This window comes from Hypomesus nipponensis, chromosome 9, assembly GCF_054491055.1.
Source record: "Hypomesus nipponensis isolate SF chromosome 9, ASM5449105v1, whole genome shotgun sequence".
In the NCBI taxonomy this organism is placed as follows: Eukaryota; Metazoa; Chordata; class Actinopteri; order Osmeriformes; family Osmeridae; genus Hypomesus; species Hypomesus nipponensis.
In genome coordinates this window covers 24,556,198-24,577,394 of record NC_140369.1, presented here as the reverse complement: position 1 = coordinate 24,577,394, position 21,197 = coordinate 24,556,198, and the positions used below count along the sequence as shown (strand labels likewise).

Below are 21,197 nucleotides of genomic sequence, written 5' to 3'. Positions count from 1 at the left end.
TTTTTTGAAAAGTTGGCAGCCCTCGTCTTATTTCAGTGAAAAAGATACAGAAAATTCAAGCCTAATTGATAGAACTGCTTAGCACAATGGAAATAACACAATGTTAATGTAAACATAGCAAACACCCCTTACAGAAGTGTACACCAAGCACTGTATGGTGAAATAAGCGAACTGTAATGACCGTTGTTGTTTTGTGGTTCGGCAGCGTCATACCGGGGTACGTGGCGTGCGGTTGGGAGCTGCTTGATGGAGAATTTTGGTGCAACACGCTGTAAAAAAGAGCATAATTTTCGTGATATTTGCGATTAATTCTACACCTTTGGTTTCCTTTGGAAAACGGAGCGAGGTAATAGGCCTATGAACATTTGTGCTGAACTTTTTAGATTTGGTGTTTCCTTCTTTCATTGTTATAGCCTATCTTACCTCTGCACGTGCAATTGATTTCATTGCTATAGCACACTTGCATGATGTAATTTATTTTATGCTATAAACGTGTATTTTTATATTTTATTTTGTGCATCCTTTGTAAAGTTTTACGGTGGATGTTGGTACACAGTGCTTCAAAAGAATAGCCAACGTCGAATTTCAACAACGGCAGTTAATTCAGAAGACACCTGTGAAAACTAGCCTCGTGCTACCAAAACATGGGGTTGGTAACACCTACAACTAGAAAAGGTACGTTAAAATGTGTGTTTGCTGAAAGCAGTTGAGACTATTTTGTTTTGATGGCTTGAATAGTGAAGAAGGTTTAAAAACATATTTTTTTGTTATAGAAGTATGTGCAATAGCCAACGTCTAAGTTCAACAGCTGGAGCTAATACAGAAAACACTTGTGAAAACTCTGCCTCCTCGTGCTACCAAAACAAGGGTTGGATAACACCTACAACTAGAAAAGGTACATTTCCTGAAGAAAATGTGTGATTGCTGAAAGCAGTTGAAACTATTTTGTTTTGTTGACTTGAATAGTGAAGGATGTTCAAAAACGTTTTCTTTATATAGAAGTATGTGAAATAAACGGTGTGAGCATAGGCAAATCTAGGTTTTAAAACTGGGGTTGCAAAGGGTCGTGAAATTTGCTTACACGCAGCAATGCGGGTTCTTCGTGAATATTGCAAACCATTAAAAAATGTGTGGTAGAGACATGTTTCATACATGTTCTGTACTCAATGTTCCTTACTGCTACATTTCAAATGGCAAGACATGGACTGTATAGGCTTTCTTGTTCCCCTTGAGCAAAATGTCAGACCATTTTAATAAAAGCCATTCTGGACTTCCACAATAGAAACACTATTGCTGCAGTTACCTTTCACAAGATCAAATTTCCATGATCAATGCTGTAGCACTTATGAGTTTGGAGGACCCCATTTACAGGGATGCAAACGGCGCGCTGTTCGGCGCCTCCCGCTTTTTTCACGTCAGTTTGGGTGACTTGTGTGAATCGTGCAGATCCGAAGAGTTTTTTTTTAAGGGGGTGGGGGAGGGGGGTCTGATTATAATTGCACCAACAGTAATTCTGGATTGCCTCCACCAAACAAGTAAATGAGAAATAAGCAAATCAGCAGTATGTGCGCAAGCCTACTCGTGTGTCTTATTGCTGCGTATCTTTTACTGTCTATGGCGAGGTGACTCAATAGGCAGATCCGGACCTAGACGCAATACAAGCAAGTTTTCATTGGTGCGTGTCCAATCTAAAGCTCCATCAGGAGCTGTAATAACTGTAATCACCATGACAACATGACGGCCACAACCTTTCTGGGTCACGCAGGTCGTGTGTGTCATTGGCAACAACGCAGGCTCATCAATTTGGCTAGCAATGGCTAGCAATTTCGTCAACAAATACCAAGAAATAGGTTGCAGCAGTTTGTCTTTTGACTACACTTGCTAAATCCGCTAATAAGACTGAGCTCAAATAGCTTCGGCGACTTTTTATAGTACAAAATCCAGACATCCCGAAATGCAGAAACTCATTTCCGGGAGATAATTGCAGCATTTATCCAGTGACCATATAGTTTTGAAGCACCAAAAAAACTGTTCAAAGCAGCTCCATTCAAGTCCCTGGATTCTGGGCTTCAACAGAGAAATGCACTGTGACGCTATGGGAAAGTATGAGAAGGAAATCGAGTCAGTCGACCTGCTACTATAATGTATCTGATTCTGAACGAACTCGTCTTCGAGATGAACGTGTTCTAACACATTCAAAATGTTAACACAATAGTAAATATTTGACCATACATTTTTTGTTGACATTTTAGGGGAAGCCGAGTTTCCCTTGCAGTCTTAAAGAAATCGCCTACTGTCATGGATTTTATTGGGAAGGTGACCATACACAGCTTGTGGCAAGTAGAATAAACTACCTCTCAAAAGTAAGACCCTACAGGCCTTATCCTCCATTGATCCTGTGGTGAGGGGCCATTCCCAGGCTACTCAGCTGAAGGTGTTGGCTTGGATCATCAACATTTAGTGCCCTTAGGTGGCCAGGAAGAAGAGGAAGGAGTATAACCAGAAGAAGTGCTAGATAGTTTAATAAGAGTTTATGTATCGGAATAACAAATGAAATAGAATATTCCAAATAAGTGTTGGTGTATTTTGATCTTCAGAATGTCATTTTACTCAATTTGCATGTAGGGGTGGGCCAGGGATGTCAGGGGGTTGGTGGCAAAGTAAGGATATGGATATTTGCTGCGGGGCGAGGGCTGAAATTACTTCTCTCTTTTTTGACCATACATGTGTTTGCATCCCTGCATTTAATCAGAAGCACTGTTATCAAGTAATTAGAAAAGGTATATTTACTGAAGAAAATGTTTTTGCTGAAAGCAGTTAAAGTTTTATGATGGCTTGAATAGAAAAGGTTTAAAAGTTTTTATCATTAAGTATGTCGGCAATAACGTTGGAATGGTGTTTTTAAAAACACTTTTTTTTAAAATTATATCTGTCATTGTTATGCATTGCAATATTTTTTTACGGTTGAAAAAGGAGAAAAGAGTGAAAATGGTGTTATTTAATTTAGTGCATTATAAGTATTTAAGATTGAGAAACAGAACAAAGTTTGAAGTTGAAACAGTGTTTTGAGCTCTCTAGTTTTATAAATGAGCAAATATAGTGATGAAAAGAGTATACTCAACCATTTAACTAGAAACAAAACAATTGTTATTTGCGTGTATTTTGTGATGAAAAGACGGCACGATGAGTTATAGATTGGAACAGTCTTTTATTACTCCCCCACTCCAGCATGGACAAGAGGGTCCTCTTGAATGAGTTGTGCTTTTGTGTATATTTTTGTATGTGCCAGAATTTGTAGGCCTACATTGATTACATTTTGTACAGAAAAAATGAATGCGTGTAATATATCAAATGTGTCTCACAATGCAGTAGATTGGATTGTGATAACTGTAATAGGCCTGCAAAACACCTGAATGGACCAAATGCTGAGTATTTTTCTCAGTGGTGACGGATTAGATAACTAGTGTAACTAGTCTAAGATGGGCTTGCTTGTGTTGGACAACAGATTTTCGTTGAAGTCTCCACTAGGGATGGGCGTGGTTAATCGAATATCCGGATATCCTAAAGTAAGTTAGTATTCGAATACTTTTTTCGAATACTTATGAGAGCAGTTTAATAAAAAAAAATGTTTTAATTAAAAACCGTCGCGTCGTGTTGTGAATTCTAATAGTTGTGATGTTAAAAATGATGAAAACCATCAAAAAAGGTAGGCTACGCCTGCGTTCTGCTGCGAGTCTCCTTTCATTTCATTTGGCGCTACAAGAAGCATTGTGTCCTGGCTAAGCAGTAGGCTACCTCGCAGCAACCTCAGTTCATGCAGTTTTTTCTACCCCGGCCTGCTCGTAAATCGACTCCGTACTGGCCTCTCCCCTGAGCATGTTTACATGCTCATTTTCCTGAATAAAAATGCGTATGGCTAATGCAGTTGTGGCTTATTTATTTTGTTACCAGTAGCCATGTAGAGCTAGCGTAATCCGCTGTTTATGTTTGCATTGTGTGGTGGCGCACCGTATCCTATAGGATTTCGGTTCCAAGTTAATATCCAAGTTAATATGCAATATTTCTCCATGTGTGTCTTTCGTTTTTATCGAGGATAGCCTTCCCAATGTGTTTAATTTAGTCCAATGTAGCCTACTTTTTATTTCACATAATAATAGGCTAATCGCTTTTTTTGCCAAATTAAGAGCCTACGTCTGAAGACGCAGCGTTTTTTCAAGTTCATTGTCTTTTCATCATTTTAATAAATTGATCTTTCATTTGTTTTCTTTATTCAACCCTTATTTAATCTAATAGCTGAACAGTCCCAATTATTGCCAGAATGTGTGGTGGTTCATGTGTTTACTGCATGCTTTGCGTCACGGCAGGCTAATTAACGGAACCACATTAACAAAAATAGATTATCCGGATATTCGAAAATAATTTCGGATACTTTGAAAAGTGAAATCAGTTCAAATCTCCATCCCTAGTCTCCACAGACAATGACTGGGTGGTGAACCAAAATCTCCATAGTCCAAGAGGTTATGCAGGTTTGGCAAGAATTGAGTCAGGCTGTAATCTGGGGGTCTGTAAATGGTTGCAATTAATGCCCTTACAAAGATCCCGCTTTAAGGACAAGAAACTCTAGGTCGGTTACACTCTGTATTGCACGACATATGCTTGAAGGTGTTTTTTAATGTGCATAGCAATATGCACGAGTCAGAACAGTTTTATCTATGTACACAAGTTCTCAGGTTCCCCAGGTATTTTATTTCGGTGTCTGCCCAGCACCCAAATGGTCTAGTTCTAAACCGACAACAATCATGCCATCTTGGACACAAGTAACTATTCTAGATATCTTGCCAAATGAGCCTTTCACCAATCCATCCTCCACGTGTATGTTTCTGGCGAGAATTACACAAACACCAAGTGCAGTTTGTAGAGTGTCAAGTAGATCTGATGGAAATAATATTTGTCAGAAGGCAGGCCGGAAGGATGTGCGACAATGAAAAAGGTTCACTCTGTTAGACATGCTCAGATCATGTGACCGTCCTCGACAGAGTGGTCAGCATGAGTGGAGCAACTGTCTCGCAGACGTTCGTATGTTTGCTGGACATGTTCAAACATCATTCCAAAATAGGGGTTAACCCTAACTAACCCTAACCCTTGGTCAACCCGAGTTCACAGCTGCCAAAATGCATCCGTTGTTGTGGGTGAAACAACGAGGACCACTTTTGTCAAGGTGTAACCCTAGCCCTACCACTTTTGTCAAGGTGTAACCCTAGCCCTAACCCTAGTAGGTGGGATGATTCGGCAAAATTCGGAACGCTTCACGGATTTGCGTGTCATCCTTTCGCAGGGGCCATGCTAATCTTCTCTGTATCGATCCAATTTTATTAGATGTGCTGCCGTAGCGAGCACAAGACAGGCAGCTGCACCGACCCCTATATATACGGCACGTCACTGGTCGAGTCGTCTCGGGGCGGGGTTGAAGCGCGAGGGAGGGCCGGTCCCCCCCTTCCCCCTGGCCATCCCCTCTGCCCCTCCCTCCCTCCCTCCCTCTCTCTGCCCCTATCCCTACTGCAAACCCCTACCCCCGTAGTCCAGTCTAGTCCAGTCTAGTCTCGTCGTTACCGTGGCGCAGCGCAAGGGCACTGAGGGGCCGTGCGCGGGTAGCGTGGATCAATGGGGGTCATCGCTTCTCGGCCTTTTGGCTCAGATCTTGAGTTTAATTGGTGCAGAGAGCGATCGACTGGCCGGTGGGCGTTACCCTTTTCAGTTGGTTATCCTATCATTTGAGTTGTTTTTGTGTTGTTTTGCATTTTTCACTGACCCAGATTTTGTCTCTGTTTTGTTCACAGGTCTGCAGTCGGGTGCCGGAGCCAGTGCTGGAGGAGGAGTCACTCACCGGAATTTTCCATTCTTCCACTGGCCCAGCCCAGTGCTGGGCCAGGTGAGTGCCTCCAAGGCCAGTACTTTTCCGGTCCCTCTGTGGGCCTTGTCTTGTGCTTGTTTTGTGTTTTTTGTGCCGTGTTCTGTGTTTTTTTGTATTAGCCTGTTGTTGCTATTGTTTGTTAGTTGTTCCTCTTGTGTGTCCCCCCCCCCCCCCTTTTTTTTTTTAGGGCCTACTTAGTTGTTTTAAGTGTGGTTTTGTTGTTAGTTTGTTAGTTTTTGTGGTTATTGTGGTGTTTGGTGTAGCCTAGCCACCAATTGCCTGATTGGTGGCAGGTGTGTCCAGTTGAGTGTTGTCAGTGTTTGTTTTTTTCCGTTGTCAGTTGAGTCTCCATCTTGTGGCTGTTTTATTGTGTGTCCAAGTGTAGCAAGTGTTGTCTAGTTTTCTCCCTACCCTCCCCCCCCCCTTTTCTTAGGGGCCTATAAGTGTTGTTAAGTGTAAATTGTTCATAGTCTGTGGTTTTAGTGTTGTTTGGTGTAGCCTAGCCACCAATCCCTGATTGGTGGCAGGTGTGTCCTGTCGATTGGTGTCAGTGTTTTTCCGTGTACTGTCAGTGTGTTTGTCTCCATCTTGTGGTTAGTTTAATTGTTACCTTAGTTTTATTTTTTGTCCTCAGTCTTGTTAAGTGTTTTGGTTTCATTTTCCCCGGCCAGTCCCTTAATCCCCCTTTGAGAATTTTATTTAGGTGTTGGTGGTAGTTTTTGTATTGTCCAGTTGTTGTTTGTAACCCCCCACTTGTTTTGTAAGTCCCCCCCTTCCCCCAACCCCCCCTCCCCCCATCCCTCCCCCCAACCAGTTTGTCTTCCCCTCTCCTCTTGTGTTGGCGCCCCCCCCCCCCACCCTCTTGTTACCTCTTGCTGTGTCACCCCCATTCCCTAGTCTAATTGTTGTTGTTGTTGTTGTGCCTCCAGAATGTCGGCCGCCCGTGCCGGCATGAGGAGGCACAACAGTGTCCGTTTCATGTTTAAACTGGATGGTGGTGGGAAGAAACTGGAGATGTCCAGGTTGGACTTCTCCAGGAACCTGCTGCAGAAGGTTTTGAAGTTCTCTCCGGCGGAGCTTAATTGCATCTTAGCCTTGCCCTCCGGGCAGGGTTTCGATGTCAGTTTTAGCTCTGCCAATGCATTGAAAGAATTTTGGACCAGATATGAGAACAGCAGAGAGAAAATTACCTGCTCCTTTGTTTTGGAGAAACTGACTGACAACACACTAAAAGTGGTGATTGTCAGAATGTTTAACGAGACTGTGAACCCTGAAGATATCTGTGTTTGGTTGAGACGGTACTGCACAGTTAAAGGGGCTCCAGTTAGAGTAAGGGATCTGGACGGTATTTGGAATGGGTCTTGGCGAGTACCCATCCAGCAGGTTCCAGATTCTACAGGTTTTGAAGGACTGAGGCAGTTACCCTCAATGATCGTGTTGGGGGAGAACAGGGGCTTCGTACACTACCAGGGACAGCCAAAGTTGTGCAGAAAGTGTATGAAGCATGGGCACCTCGCGGAGGCGTGCCAGGAAATTGTGTGCGGGAAATGTCGGGAGTTGGGGCACGCCTTCGCGGAGTGCCCAAATGGGAGGGCTTGCAACCTATGTGGCGAGCTCTCCCACCTGTTCAGAGACTGCCCTCAGTCCTTCGCTAACAAGCTCCGGACGGTCAGGGCGTCCGTGGAGCAGGCGGGACCAGCCAGAGAAGAGAGGGAAAAGGAAGCGGAGAAGGAGTCGGAAAGGGCGGAGGAGGAGGCGGTGAGAGAAATGATGGTGAAGCTGGCGGAGCGCAAAAGAGCGGAAAAGGAGAGAGAAAGAGCGGTGAAAGAGGTGCAGGAGGAGGAAATGGCACAGAGAACGGTCCCGATTTTAAACATTTTAAACCAGGAGGCCGAGCACGGGAGGCAGGAAGAGCGCGAAGAGGAGGAGGGGGAGAGCCCAGGAGAGGCCGCCAGCGCCTCCTCCTCCTCTGACTCCCGTGACTCGGCCGAAAGTGGCGAAAGCGAGGTTTTAATGCCATGTGGCCAGCTCCCGGCGGTAGAAAGACACAAAGATCTGTCCTTTGACATCGATCACGCCGGGAAGAGGGGGAGGCCCGAAGTGAGCTCTGAAGAGTCAGATTCCTCTTCCAGGGTATTTCCTTCTAGCTCTCCGAACCAAAAGTCTTTTTTAAATGTAAACCTGGTCACATCGTCCCCCAAGGAGAGCTCGGGCCTCCCCCACAAAAAGAGAACCAAGAGCGAGCAAGAGAGTGTCGACATTTCGTAGGTCCGGTTTTAGTGCTTGTTTTAACTGTTGATTATTACCCTCTGCTTTTATTGTTTTATTGGTTTTATTGATCACCCCTTTTAGACCCAACCCACTTCCCTGGTTTTAGTAATGCGCACGTCCCCTTTAACCCCCTTCATCCTTTTTATGGCACTCACAATCACCACTCTTAATGTAAGATCCATTAAGTCAGGTTTTAGAGCCCAGTCCATTTTAACCTTTTTAAGTACTGTACAGACAGATATTGTTTTAATCCAAGAGTGTGGACTGCCTTTTAAAACCTTTTACCAACAGTGGGAGAGCAAGTGGAGCCACGGACCCTCAGTATGGAGCGGATCAAACAACAACAAGAACGATGGAGTGGCGGTTTTAATCAAAAATGCACACATCTTGGTGAAGGGGAGCACAGTTTTACACAACGGACGTATGCTTTTACTGAATTTGAACTTTTTAGGGAAGGATTTTAAACTGATAAATGTGTATGGTTTTAGCAGCAAGAATGAGAGGTGCGACCTTTTAGATGACCTGCAGTCCCACCTGCTAGGGAGGGATCCCCTAGTGGTGGGAGGGGATTTTAACTGTGTTTTATCAAGGAAAGATAGGAAAGGAGCCGGAGAGCTTTTTAAAGTAGACAGATCGTCGGTTTTATTACACGGACTTTGTAGGGATTTTAAATTAGTTGACTGTTTTAGATCCCTGCATCCCAGAGAGGAGGGCTTCACCTGGTCCAGTGGCGATGGTACCAGAGCCTCTCGCATTGACTACGTACTGACCCGGGACGCCCCCCCAACCGATGCTAGATTAACCCCGGTATTCTTTTCGGACCACTGTATGCTCACGTGCACCCTTTCACTAACCTCGGGTGTGACGGTAGGGAAGGGTCTGTGGAAACTGAACTGCTCCCTGTTGGAGGACGAAGTGATAACAGGGTCATACAGGGAGCGGTTCAGGGACTGGCAGACCCTTCAGGACATGTTTGAAACACGAGCACAGTGGTGGGAAATGGTAAAACACAGGACACAGACTTTTTTTAAACGGAAAGGGAGGGAAAAAAGAAAGAAAACAGAGAGACGCATGGTGGGACTGCAGAGAAGGTTGGAAAGGTATTTTAAACTTACACAGGAAGGGTTGGATTTTAACAATGAAATAAGAGAGGTGAAAAAAGAAATGGTTTTAATGGCGGAAGAGGTGAGCAGAGGAGTGATTTTAAGAAGCAAAGAGAGAGACCTGGAGGAAGGAGAAAAATGTACCAGGTACTTTTTTAAGAAAATAATCAGCAGGAGCAATGTTTTAACGGGCATCAAAGATAAAAATGGGATTTTAAAAACTGACACACAACAGATTACGAAGGTGGTGGAGGAATTTTATGATGAGTTGTTTGAAAAGAAAGAAGTTTTTAATCACGTCATGGACGAGGTTTTAAGCTTTTTAGACAAAACAGTTGTAAACACCGTGCTTTTATCCCAGGATTTTACCCTTTTAGAAATGGACGAAAACATCAGATGTTTTAAAAAAGGGAAATCCCCAGGCGAGGACGGGCTCCCCCTGGAATTTTATCTGACCTTTTGGGATATTTTAAGACACGACCTGTTGACTGTTTTTAAGGACTTTGAACGACTCGACCGACTACCTGACAGTTTTAGAATGGGCATTGTATCCCTTTTATTCAAGAAGAATGACAAAACGGACCTAAAGAACTGGCGACCTATCACTCTTTTAAACGTTGATTGTAAACTTTTTAGCAAGATTTTAACCTCTCGTATGTCTTTTGTTTTAGGGGACTTGATCCACCCGGATCAAGCCTGCGCCATCCCGGGAAGGAGGATCACGGACAGCCTGGTACTGATCAGAGACGCCATCTGTTTTGCGAGAGACAGAAACATTCGGCTAGTAGTCCTAAATTTAGATTTTGAGAAAGCTTTTGATCGGGTCTCGCACCAGTACCTTTTCAAGGTACTGCAAAAAGCGGGTTTTCCGGGGAGATTCCTAGCTTGGGTGGGACTGCTGTATGGGGACATTACCAGCAAAATCCTTGTTAACGGGTTCTTATCCAAAGCAGTGGAAGTTAACTGCGGCGTCCGTCAGGGGTGTCCCTTATCCCCCTTACTCTATGTCTGCTGCATAGAGCCGCTGGCGCAGGTCTTGAGAAGGGACCAACTCATTTGTGGGTTGGGGATCCCGGGGACTGGGGGACTGACTGCCAAGTGCATTTTATACATGGACGACATCAACGTTTTATGCACTGACCTCTTATCTGTAGACAGGACCCTGGACCGGACTGACTGGTTTGGCCTCGCCTCGGGTGCCAAGCTTAACAGGGACAAGACAGAGGGGAGACTTTTCGGACCGTGGGGTGGGACAGACATGACTAGGCTTCCCATGACGACGACCCAGACCGACCTCCGCATCCTCGGGGTACATTTCGACCGGGAGGGGGGAGGGAGCGGAAACTGGGAGGGCTTACTGACAAAAACCCGACAGAAACTGACGTTCTGGGGACTCAGACGACTGACAATTGAGGGCAAGGTTTTAATCATTAAAGCAGTGATTTTACCCTTGTTCTTATTGATCTGTTCTGTTTTTATCCCCCCCAGACCCATTCTTTTAGCCCTTGACAGGATGGTGTTTTATTTCATCTGGGGGTCCAAGTGGGAGCGTGTGAAAAGAGAAGTGGTTAAGAGAGCCCCACGAAACGGAGGGAAGGGACTCCCGGATTTTAAAGTGTTCTTCGGTAGCCGGTACACCGCACTCCACCTGGCACTGGCGACGACCCCATCCGGAAACCACAAGACCGCGGCCCTGACCAGATTCTGGATGGGGTCCTACCTCAGGCTCCTGCAGTGGATCCCGAAAGACCTGAGGACGCCAGTGTCTTTTAACCTCCCCCCGGCCTACCTTTTTATTAAGACGTTTTTAAAGACACACATTTTAGAGAAAGAACCACTCACCGTTTTAACCAAACACCGCTCTGTTCTCTCTCTTGTGCAGGAACGGGAGGAAGTGAGCCGAGTGCGCCGACTCGCCCTGGGTGAGTCGGCCACGGTCTGGCGGAACGTGAGCCACCCTGCCCTGCTGAACAAGCACCGAGACCTTTCCTGGATGGTGGCCCATGAGATCCTCCCGGTCAGAGCCGTCATGCACTCCCGGAGACTGGCGACAACATCCAGGTGCCCGCGGCCGACTTGTGGCGGAGAGGAGACCGTGCGGCACCTGCTCTGGGAGTGCAGTGCCGCCCGGGACCTGTGGATCCTGGCGGGGCCCCTGATAACCCCGTGCCTGCCGGCAGGGGAGGTCCTTAATGCACAGCTGGTGCTCTACGGGGTGAGCCAGAGGACCATGACATCTGTACAATTCCGCCAACTCTGGCTCACCCTGACATGCTTCAAAGAAGCCCTCTGGACCTCCAGGAACCTGCTGGTGGGGAAGCGCGTGGAGATGTCCACCCAGGCAGCGGCGGAACTGGCTGCAGAGACCCTCGGGTGGTACATCCCACGCGCCATACGGAAGGGGCCCCCCTCCACGTGAAGTGGTCCGGGCGGCAGCGGCCTGGCTGCGCCGGAATGGCTGCCCAGGTCGAGGATCTCCGCTGGGCCCCGGAGGGGGAGGACTCGGTGGCTTGTTCAGCGGGGCAGGTAGAGGCAAGCCGGACAAGCTCATCCCGGTCCTGCACAATTGAGGAACAGAACTTTTAAACGCACTCACACGCACACACTCACACAGCCACACAAGACACATAGCCACATACGCACACACACACACATAGTCACATACACACGTCACATTTTTTGAAGACACATTGTAAAACATTCCTTTAAAGATGTCTTAACCAAGTGTACATTCTTTTATGGCTTTTTAACACTGCTGTATTTATTTATGATCACCTTGTTGTTTTAGCTGGCACTTTTTAATTACGATTTCGATTCAGTGCTTTTAAAGCAATTACACCAGTGTTTTAGCGCCCCCTATGCCCTGTAAATAATGTACCTTTTAAATATAAGAAAAGACATGTGAAATGAATTGTTTTTATGAACTGTCAACGGTGAGAACCAATAAATTTTTCTCAATTCAATTCTGTTCTTGTCAGTTTAATATCTGATAGGTCTCCCACGGGGGGGACCAGTTCTTATTAAGCCGATTTTTGCCAACGGGGAGTCGGAACGAGGGCTCGCTCCGTCCGCTCCACGCATCGCCCCGGTATTGCAGCTTCTCTGGGGAACGGTGCACTCTTTCTAAGCGTGTCAAAGGGAAACCCTGTGGGGTGAGTGAGTGAGTGAGTGAGTGAGTGAGTGAGTGAGTGAGTGAGTGAGTGAGTGAGTGGGTGAGTGGGTGAGTGAGTGAGTGAGTGACAGACAGATTGTATGGCCGGGCGTGATCCTGGCTTTCCATCTCTGGTTGACAATAATCATGATAGAGTAGGTAAGAGGGAGTGCAAGTGCACCTTCCTTTTGTAACACGTTTGCTGCCTGCCTTGAAGTAGTCGATTTCATTCATTTGCAATGTCATGTCATTTGAACGTACTTACTTACTTACTTACCTACTCACCTACCAACCGGTGAGCGCGTTCTTGCTCTGATTGAACCCATAGAGTCAAAGAACTAAGTGTAATTCCATTGCTATTGGCCTCGTTTGGTGGTTCATGTGAATACACTGTTGAGTTCCCCATCTTCCTTTAAACCGTAGGGGACCGTAGGGGAATCAATTTTCAGTTGTTTGGCCACTATTTACCCCCCCCGGCGAGGCGAAGCCCTTTTCGTTTGGCCCGCCGTTTTCCCTCCCTTTTACTTGAAAAAAAAAAAAAAGTAAAACAAGTTTTTTCACTGACTGACTGACTTACTTACAGGCCGATCTGGTCGTCATAACATGTAATAACACGTATGTCATCTAGGAACCACACCAAAAGCGAGTGCCTGCCTGCCTGCCTGCCTGCCTGCCTGCCTGCCTGCCTGCCTGCCTGCCTGCCTGCCTGCCTGCCTGCCTGCCTGCCTGCCTGCCTGCCTGCCTGCCTGCCTGCCTGCCTGCCTGCCTGCCTGCCTGCCTGCCTGCCTGCCTGCCTGCCTGCCTGCCTGCCTGCCTGCCTGCCTGCCTGCCTGCCTGCCTGCCTGCCTGCCTGCCTGCCTGCCTGCCTGCCTGCCTGCCTGCCTGCCTGCCTGCCTGCCTGCCTGCCTGCCTGCCTGCCTGCCTGCCTGCCTGCCTGCCTGCCTGCCTGCCTGCCTGCCTGCCTGCCTGCCTGCCTGCCTGCCTGCCTGCCTGCCTGCCTGCCTGCCTGCCTGCCTGCCTGCCTGCCTGCCTGCCTGCCTGCCTGCCTGCCTGCCTGCCTGCCTGCCTGCCTGCCTGCCTGCCTGCCTGCCTGCCTGCCTGCCTGCCTGCCTGCCTGCCTGCCTGCCTGCCTGCCTGCCTGCCTGCCTGCCTGCCTGCCTGCCTGCCTGCCTGCCTGCCTGCCTGCCTGCCTGCCTGCCTGCCTGCCTGCCTGCCTGCCTGCCTGCCTGCCTGCCTGCCTGCCTGCCTGCCTGCCTGCCTGCCTGCCTGCCTGCCTGCCTGCCTGCCTGCCTGCCTGCCTGCCTGCCTGCCTGCCTGCCTGCCTGCCTGCCTGCCTGCCTGCCTGCCTGCCTGCCTGCCTGCCTGCCTGCCTGCCTGCCTGCCTGCCTGCCTGCCTGCCTGCCTGCCTGCCTGCCTGCCTGCCTGCCTGCCTGCCTGCCTGCCTGCCTGCCTGCCTGCCTGCCTGCCTGCCTGCCTGCCTGCCTGCCTGCCTGCCTGCCTGCCTGCCTGCCTGCCTGCCTGCCTGCCTGCCTGCCTGCCTGCCTGCCTGCCTGCCTGCCTGCCTGCCTGCCTGCCTGCCTGCCTGCCTGCCTGCCTGCCTGCCTGCCTGCCTGCCTGCCTGCCTGCCTGCCTGCCTGCCTGCCTGCCTGCCTGCCTGCCTGCCTGCCTGCCTGCCTGCCTGCCTGCCTGCCTGCCTGCCTGCCTGCCTGCCTGCCTGCCTGCCTGCCTGCCTGCCTGCCTGCCTGCCTGCCTGCCTGCCTGCCTGCCTGCCTGCCTGCCTGCCTGCCTGCCTGCCTGCCTGCCTGCCTGCCTGCCTGCCTGCCTGCCTGCCTGCCTGCCTGCCTGCCTGCCAGGAGCTTGGTCAACCCGAGTTCACAGCTGCCAAAATGCATCCGTTGTTGTGGGTGAAACAACGAGGACCACTTTTGTCAAGGTGTAACCCTAGCCCTACCACTTTTGTCAAGGTGTAACCCTAGCCCTAACCCTAGTAGGTGGGATGATTCGGCAAAATTCGGAACGCTTCACGGATTTGCGTGTCATCCTTTCGCAGGGGCCATGCTAATCTTCTCTGTATCGATCCAATTTTATTAGATGTGCTGCCGTAGCGAGCACAAGACAGGCAGCTGCACCGACCCCTATATATACGGCACGTCACTGGTCGAGTCGTCTCGGGGCGGGGTTGAAGCGCGAGGGAGGGCCGGTCCCCCCCTTCCCCCTGGCCATCCCCTCTGCCCCTCCCTCCCTCCCTCTCTCTGCCCCTATCCCTACTGCAAACCCCTACCCCCGTAGTCCAGTCTAGTCCAGTCTAGTCCAGTCTAGTCTCGTCGTTACCGTGGCGCAGCGCAAGGGCACTGAGGGGCCGTGCGCGGGTAGCGTGGATCAATGGGGGTCATCGCTTCTCGGCCTTTTGGCTCAGATCAAGTGTAGTTTCTGTTCTTGTCAGTTTAATATCTGATAGGTCTCCCACGGGGGGGACCAGTTCTTATTAAGCCGATTTTTGCCAACGGGGAGTCGGAACGAGGGCTCGCTCCGTCCGCTCCACGCATCGCCCCGGTATTGCAGCTTCTCTGGGGAACGGTGCACTCTTTCTAAGCGTGTCAAAGGGAAACCCTGTGGGGTGAGTGAGTGTGTGAGTGAGTGAGTGAGTGAGTGAGTGAGTGAGTGAGTGAGTGAGTGAGTGGGTGAGTGGGTGAGTGAGTGAGTGAGTGACAGACAGATTGTATGGCCGGGCGTGATCCTGGCTTTCCATCTCTGGTTGACAATAATCATGATAGAGTAGGTAAGAGGGAGTGCAAGTGCACCTTCCTTTTGTAACACGTTTGCTGCCTGCCTTGAAGTAGTCGATTTCATTCATTTGCAATGTCATGTCATTTGAACGTACTTACTTACTTACTTACCTACTCACCTACCAACCGGTGAGCGCGTTCTTGCTCTGATTGAACCCATAGAGTCAAAGAACTAAGTGTAATTCCATTGCTATTGGCCTCGTTTGGTGGTTCATGTGAATACACTGTTGAGTTCCCCATCTTCCTTTAAACCGTAGGGGACCGTAGGGGAATCAATTTTCAGTTGTTTGGCCACTATTTACCCCCCCCGGTGAGGCGAAGCCCTTTTCGTTTGGCCCGCCGTTTTCCCTCCCTTTTACTTGAAAAAAAAAAAAAAAAAAAAAAAAAAAGTAAAACAAGTTTTTTCACTGACTGACTGACTTACTTACAGGCCGATCTGGTCGTCATAACATGTAATAACACGTATGTCATCTAGGAACCACACCAAAAGCGAGTGCCTGCCTGCCTGCCTGCCTGCCTGCCTGCCTGCCTGCCTGCCTGCCTGCCTGCCTGCCTGCCTGCCTGCCTGCCTGCCTGCCTGCCTGCCTGCCTGCCTGCCTGCCTGCCTGCCTGCCTGCCTGCCTGCCTGCCTGCCTGCCTGCCTGCCTGCCTGCCTGCCTGCCTGCCTGCCTGCCTGCCTGCCTGCCTGCCTGCCTGCCTGCCTGCCTGCCTGCCTGCCTGCCTGCCTGCCTGCCTGCCTGCCTGCCTGCCTGCCTGCCTGCCTGCCTGCCTGCCTGCCTGCCTGCCTGCCTGCCTGCCTGCCTGCCTGCCAGGAGCTTGGTCAACCCGAGTTCACAGCTGCCAAAATGCATCCGTTGTTGTGGGTGAAACAACGAGGACCACTTTTGTCAAGGTGTAACCCTAGCCCTACCACTTTTGTCAAGGTGTAACCCTAGCCCTAACCCTAGTAGGTGGGATGATTCGGCAAAATTCGGAACGCTTCACGGATTTGCGTGTCATCCTTTCGCAGGGGCCATGCTAATCTTCTCTGTATCGATCCAATTTTATTAGATGTGCTGCCGTAGCGAGCACAAGACAGGCAGCTGCACCGACCCCTATATATACGGCACGTCACTGGTCGAGTCGTCTCGGGGCGGGGTTGAAGCGCGAGGGAGGGCCGGTCCCCCCCTTCCCCCTGGCCATCCCCTCTGCCCCTCCCTCCCTCCCTCTCTCTGCCCCTATCCCTACTGCAAACCCCTACCCCCGTAGTCCAGTCTAGTCCAGTCTAGTCCAGTCTAGTCTCGTCGTTACCGTGGCGCAGCGCAAGGGCACTGAGGGGCCGTGCGCGGGTAGCGTGGATCAATGGGGGTCATCGCTTCTCGGCCTTTTGGCTCAGATCAAGTGTAGTTTCTGTTCTTGTCAGTTTAATATCTGATAGGTCTCCCACGGGGGGGACCAGTTCTTATTAAGCCGATTTTTGCCAACGGGGAGTCGGAACGAGGGCTCGCTCCGTCCGCTCCACGCATCGCCCCGGTATTGCAGCTTCTCTGGGGAACGGTGCACTCTTTCTAAGCGTGTCAAAGGGAAACCCTGTGGGGTGAGTGAATGTGTGAGTGAGTGAGTGAGTGAGTGAGTGAGTGAGTGAGTGAGTGAGTGAGTGAGTGGGTGAGTGGGTGAGTGAGTGAGTGAGTGACAGACAGATTGTATGGCCGGGCGTGATCCTGGCTTTCCATCTCTGGTTGACAATAATCATGATAGAGTAGGTAAGAGGGAGTGCAAGTGCACCTTCCTTTTGTAACACGTTTGCTGCCTGCCTTGAAGTAGTCGATTTCATTCATTTGCAATGTCATGTCATTTGAACGTACTTACTTACTTACTTACCTACTCACCTACCAACCGGTGAGCGCGTTCTTGCTCTGATTGAACCCATAGAGTCAAAGAACTAAGTGTAATTCCATTGCTATTGGCCTCGTTTGGTGGTTCATGTGAATACACTGTTGAGTTCCCCATCTTCCTTTAAACCGTAGGGGACCGTAGGGGAATCAATTTTCAGTTGTTTGGCCACTATTTACCCCCCCCGGTGAGGCGAAGCCCTTTTCGTTTGGCCCGCCGTTTTCCCTCCCTTTTACTTGAAAAAAAAAAAAAAAAAAAAAAAAAAGTAAAACAAGTTTTTTCACTGACTGACTGACTTACTTACAGGCCGATCTGGTCGTCATAACATGTAATAACACGTATGTCATCTAGGAACCACACCAAAAGCGAGTGCCTGCCTGCCTGCCTGCCTGCCTGCCTGCCTGCCTGCCTGCCTGCCTGCCTGCCTGCCTGCCTGCCTGCCTGCCTGCCTGCCTGCCTGCCTGCCTGCCTGCCTGCCTGCCTGCCTGCCTGCCTGCCTGCCTGCCTGCCTGCCTGCCTGCCTGCCTGCCTGCCTGCCTGCCTGCCTGCCTGCCTGCCTGCCTGCCTGCCTGCCAGGAGCTTGGTCAACCCGAGTTCACAGCTGCCAAAATGCATCCGTTGTTGTGGGTGAAACAACGAGGACCACTTTTGTCAAGGTGTAACCCTAGCCCTACCACTTTTGTCAAGGTGTAACCCTAGCCCTAACCCTAGTAGGTGGGATGATTCGGCAAAATTCGGAACGCTTCACGGATTTGCGTGTCATCCTTTCGCAGGGGCCATGCTAATCTTCTCTGTATCGATCCAATTTTATTAGATGTGCTGCCGTAGCGAGCACAAGACAGGCAGCTGCACCGACCCCTATATATACGGCACGTCACTGGTCGAGTCGTCTCGGGGCGGGGTTGAAGCGCGAGGGAGGGCCGGTCCCCCCCTTCCCCCTGGCCATCCCCTCTGCCCCTCCCTCCCTCCCTCTCTCTGCCCCTATCCCTACTGCAAACCCCTACCCCCGTAGTCCAGTCTAGTCCAGTCTAGTCCAGTCTAGTCTCGTCGTTACCGTGGCGCAGCGCAAGGGCACTGAGGGGCCGTGCGCGGGTAGCGTGGATCAATGGGGGTCATCGCTTCTCGGCCTTTTGGCTCAGATCAAGTGTAGTTTCTGTTCTTGTCAGTTTAATATCTGATAGGTCTCCCACGGGGGGGACCAGTTCTTATTAAGCCGATTTTTGCCAACGGGGAGTCGGAACGAGGGCTCGCTCCGTCCGCTCCACGCATCGCCCCGGTATTGCAGCTTCTCTGGGGAACGGTGCACTCTTTCTAAGCGTGTCAAAGGGAAACCCTGTGGGGTGAGTGAGTGTGTGAGTGAGTGAGTGAGTGAGTGAGTGAGTGGGTGAGTGGGTGAGTGAGTGAGTGACAGACAGATTGTATGGCCGGGCGTGATCCTGGCTTTCCATCTCTGGTTGACAATAATCATGATAGAGTAGGTAAGAGGGAGTGCAAGTGCACCTTCCTTTTGTAACACGTTTGCTGCCTGCCTTGAAGTAGTCGATTTCATTCATTTGCAATGTCATGTCATTTGAACGTACTTACTTACTTACTTACCTACTCACCTACCAACCGGTGAGCGCGTTCTTGCTCTGATTGAACCCATAGAGTCAAAGAACTAAGTGTAATTCCATTGCTATTGGCCTCGTTTGGTGGTTCATGTGAATACACTGTTGAGTTCCCCATCTTCCTTTAAACCGTAGGGGACCGTAGGGGAATCAATTTTCAGTTGTTTGGCCACTATTTACCCCCCCGGCGAGGCGAAGCCCTTTTCGTTTGGCCCGCCGTTTTCCCTCCCTTTTACTTGAAAAAAAAAAAAAAGTAAAACAAGTTTTTTCACTGACTGACTGACTTACTTACAGGCCGATCTGGTCGTCATAACATGTAATAACACGTATGTCATCTAGGAACCACACCAAAAGCGAGTGCCTGCCTGCCTGCCTGCCTGCCTGCCTGCCTGCCTGCCTGCCTGCCTGCCTGCCTGCCTGCCTGCCTGCCTGCCTGCCTGCCTGCCTGCCTGCCTGCCTGCCTGCCTGCCTGCCTGCCTGCCTGCCTGCCTGCCTGCCTGCCTGCCTGCCTGCCTGCCTGCCTGCCTGCCTGCCTGCCTGCCTGCCTGCCTGCCTGCCTGCCTGCCTGCCTGCCTGCCAGGAGCTTGGTCAACCCGAGTTCACAGCTGCCAAAATGCATCCGTTGTTGTGGGTGAAACAACGAGGACCACTTTTGTCAAGGTGTAACCCTAGCCCTACCACTTTTGTCAAGGTGTAACCCTAGCCCTAACCCTAGTAGGTGGGATGATTCGGCAAAATTCGGAACGCTTCACGGATTTGCGTGTCATCCTTTCGCAGGGGCCATGCTAATCTTCTCTGTATCGATCCAATTTTATTAGATGTGCTGCCGTAGCGAGCACAAGACAGGCAGCTGCACCGACCCCTATATATACGGCACGTCACTGGTCGAGTCGTCTCGGGGCGGGGTTGAAGCGCGAGGGAGGGCCGGTCCCCCCTTCCCCCTGGCCATCCCCTCTGCCCCTCCCTCCCTCCCTCTCTCTGCCCCTATCCCTACTGCAAACCCCTACCCCCGTAGTCCAGTCTAGTCCAGTCTAGTCCAGTCTAGTCTCGTCGTTACCGTGGCGCAGCGCAAGGGCACTGAGGGGCCGTGCGCGGGTAGCGTGGATCAATGGGGGTCATCGCTTCTCGGCCTTTTGGCTCAGATCAAGTGTAGTTTCTGTTCTTGTCAGTTTAATATCTGATAGGTCTCCCACGGGGGGGACCAGTTCTTATTAAGCCGATTTTTGCCAACGGGGAGTCGGAACGAGGGCTCGCTCCGTCCGCTCCACGCATCGCCCCGGTATTGCAGCTTCTCTGGGGAACGGTGCACTCTTTCTAAGCGTGTCAAAGGGAAACCCTGTGGGGTGAGTGAGTGTGTGAGTGAGTGAGTGAGTGAGTGAGTGAGTGAGTGGGTGAGTGGGTGAGTGAGTGAGTGACAGACAGATTGTATGGCCGGGCGTGATCCTGGCTTTCCATCTCTGGTTGACAATAATCATGATAGAGTAGGTAAGAGGGAGTGCAAGTGCACCTTCCTTTTGTAACACGTTTGCTGCCTGCCTTGAAGTAGTCGATTTCATTCATTTGCAATGTCATGTCATTTGAACGTACTTACTTACTTACTTACCTACTCACCTACCAACCGGTGAGCGCGTTCTTGCTCTGATTGAACCCATAGAGTCAAAGAACTAAGTGTAATTCCATTGCTATTGGCCTCGTTTGGTGGTTCATGTGAATACACTGTTGAGTTCCCCATCTTCCTTTAAACCGTAGGGGACCGTAGGGGAATCAATTTTCAGTTGTTTGGCCACTATTTACCCCCCCCGGCGAGGCGAAGCCCTTTTCGTTTGGCCCGCCGTTTTCCCTCCCTTTTACTTGAAAAAAAAAAAAAAAAGTAAAACAAGTTTTTTCACTGACTGACTGACTTACTTACAGGCCGATCTGGTCGTCATAACATGTAATAACACGTATGTCATCTAGGAACCACACCAAAAGCGAGTGCCTGCCTGCCTGCCTGCCTGCCTGCCTGCCTGCCTGCCTGCCTGCCTGCCTGCCTGCCTGCCTGCCTGCCTGCCTGCCTGCCAGGAGCTTGGTCAACCCGAGTTCACAGCTGCCAAAATGCATCCGTTGTTGTGGGTGAAACAACGAGGACCACTTTTGTCAAGGTGTAACCCTAGCCCTACCACTTTTGTCAAGGTGTAACCCTAGCCCTAACCCTAGTAGGTGGGATGATTCGGCAAAATTCGGAACGCTTCACGGATTTGCGTGTCATCCTTTCGCAGGGGCCATGCTAATCTTCTCTGTATCGATCCAATTTTATTAGATGTGCTGCCGTAGCGAGCACAAGACAGGCAGCTGCACCGACCCCTATATATACGGCACGTCACTGGTCGAGTCGTCTCGGGGCGGGGTTGAAGCGCGAGGGAGGGCCGGTCCCCCCCTTCCCCCTGGCCATCCCCTCTGCCCCTCCCTCCCTCCCTCTCTCTGCCCCTATCCCTACTGCAAACCCCTACCCCCGTA

At 50.2% G+C, this 21,197-nt stretch overlaps 10 non-coding genes and 1 pseudogene across 10 annotated transcripts; 5 read left to right on the top strand and 6 right to left on the bottom strand.

Moving 5' to 3' along the window:
• Positions 1-5,290: 5,290 nt before the first annotated feature.
• LOC146273928 (U6 spliceosomal RNA) lies at positions 5,291-5,397 on the bottom strand. The gene has a single exon (XR_014766872.1). It is a non-coding gene; the product is annotated as a U6 spliceosomal RNA (small nuclear RNA).
• A 6,831-nt stretch (positions 5,398-12,228) lies between these two features.
• LOC146273927 (U2 spliceosomal RNA) lies at positions 12,229-12,408 on the top strand (annotated as a pseudogene).
• Positions 12,409-14,441: 2,033 nt separating this feature from the next.
• Positions 14,442-14,548, bottom strand: LOC146273926 (U6 spliceosomal RNA). Its single transcript, XR_014766871.1, has one exon. It is a non-coding gene; the product is annotated as a U6 spliceosomal RNA (small nuclear RNA).
• A 279-nt stretch (positions 14,549-14,827) lies between these two features.
• LOC146273925 (U2 spliceosomal RNA) lies at positions 14,828-15,024 on the top strand. Its single transcript, XR_014767021.1, has one exon. It is a non-coding gene; the product is annotated as a U2 spliceosomal RNA (small nuclear RNA).
• Positions 15,025-16,186: 1,162 nt separating this feature from the next.
• LOC146273924 (U6 spliceosomal RNA) lies at positions 16,187-16,293 on the bottom strand. Its single transcript, XR_014766870.1, has one exon. It is a non-coding gene; the product is annotated as a U6 spliceosomal RNA (small nuclear RNA).
• A 279-nt stretch (positions 16,294-16,572) lies between these two features.
• LOC146273923 (U2 spliceosomal RNA) lies at positions 16,573-16,769 on the top strand. The gene has a single exon (XR_014767020.1). It is a non-coding gene; the product is annotated as a U2 spliceosomal RNA (small nuclear RNA).
• A 1,053-nt stretch (positions 16,770-17,822) lies between these two features.
• Positions 17,823-17,929, bottom strand: LOC146273922 (U6 spliceosomal RNA). Its single transcript, XR_014766869.1, has one exon. It is a non-coding gene; the product is annotated as a U6 spliceosomal RNA (small nuclear RNA).
• Positions 17,930-18,208: 279 nt separating this feature from the next.
• LOC146273921 (U2 spliceosomal RNA) lies at positions 18,209-18,405 on the top strand. The gene has a single exon (XR_014767018.1). It is a non-coding gene; the product is annotated as a U2 spliceosomal RNA (small nuclear RNA).
• Positions 18,406-19,433: 1,028 nt separating this feature from the next.
• On the bottom strand, positions 19,434-19,540 carry LOC146273920 (U6 spliceosomal RNA). The gene has a single exon (XR_014766867.1). It is a non-coding gene; the product is annotated as a U6 spliceosomal RNA (small nuclear RNA).
• A 278-nt stretch (positions 19,541-19,818) lies between these two features.
• LOC146273919 (U2 spliceosomal RNA) lies at positions 19,819-20,015 on the top strand. The gene has a single exon (XR_014767017.1). It is a non-coding gene; the product is annotated as a U2 spliceosomal RNA (small nuclear RNA).
• Positions 20,016-20,914: 899 nt separating this feature from the next.
• LOC146273918 (U6 spliceosomal RNA) lies at positions 20,915-21,021 on the bottom strand. The gene has a single exon (XR_014766866.1). It is a non-coding gene; the product is annotated as a U6 spliceosomal RNA (small nuclear RNA).
• Between the last annotated feature and the right edge of the window lie 176 nt (positions 21,022-21,197).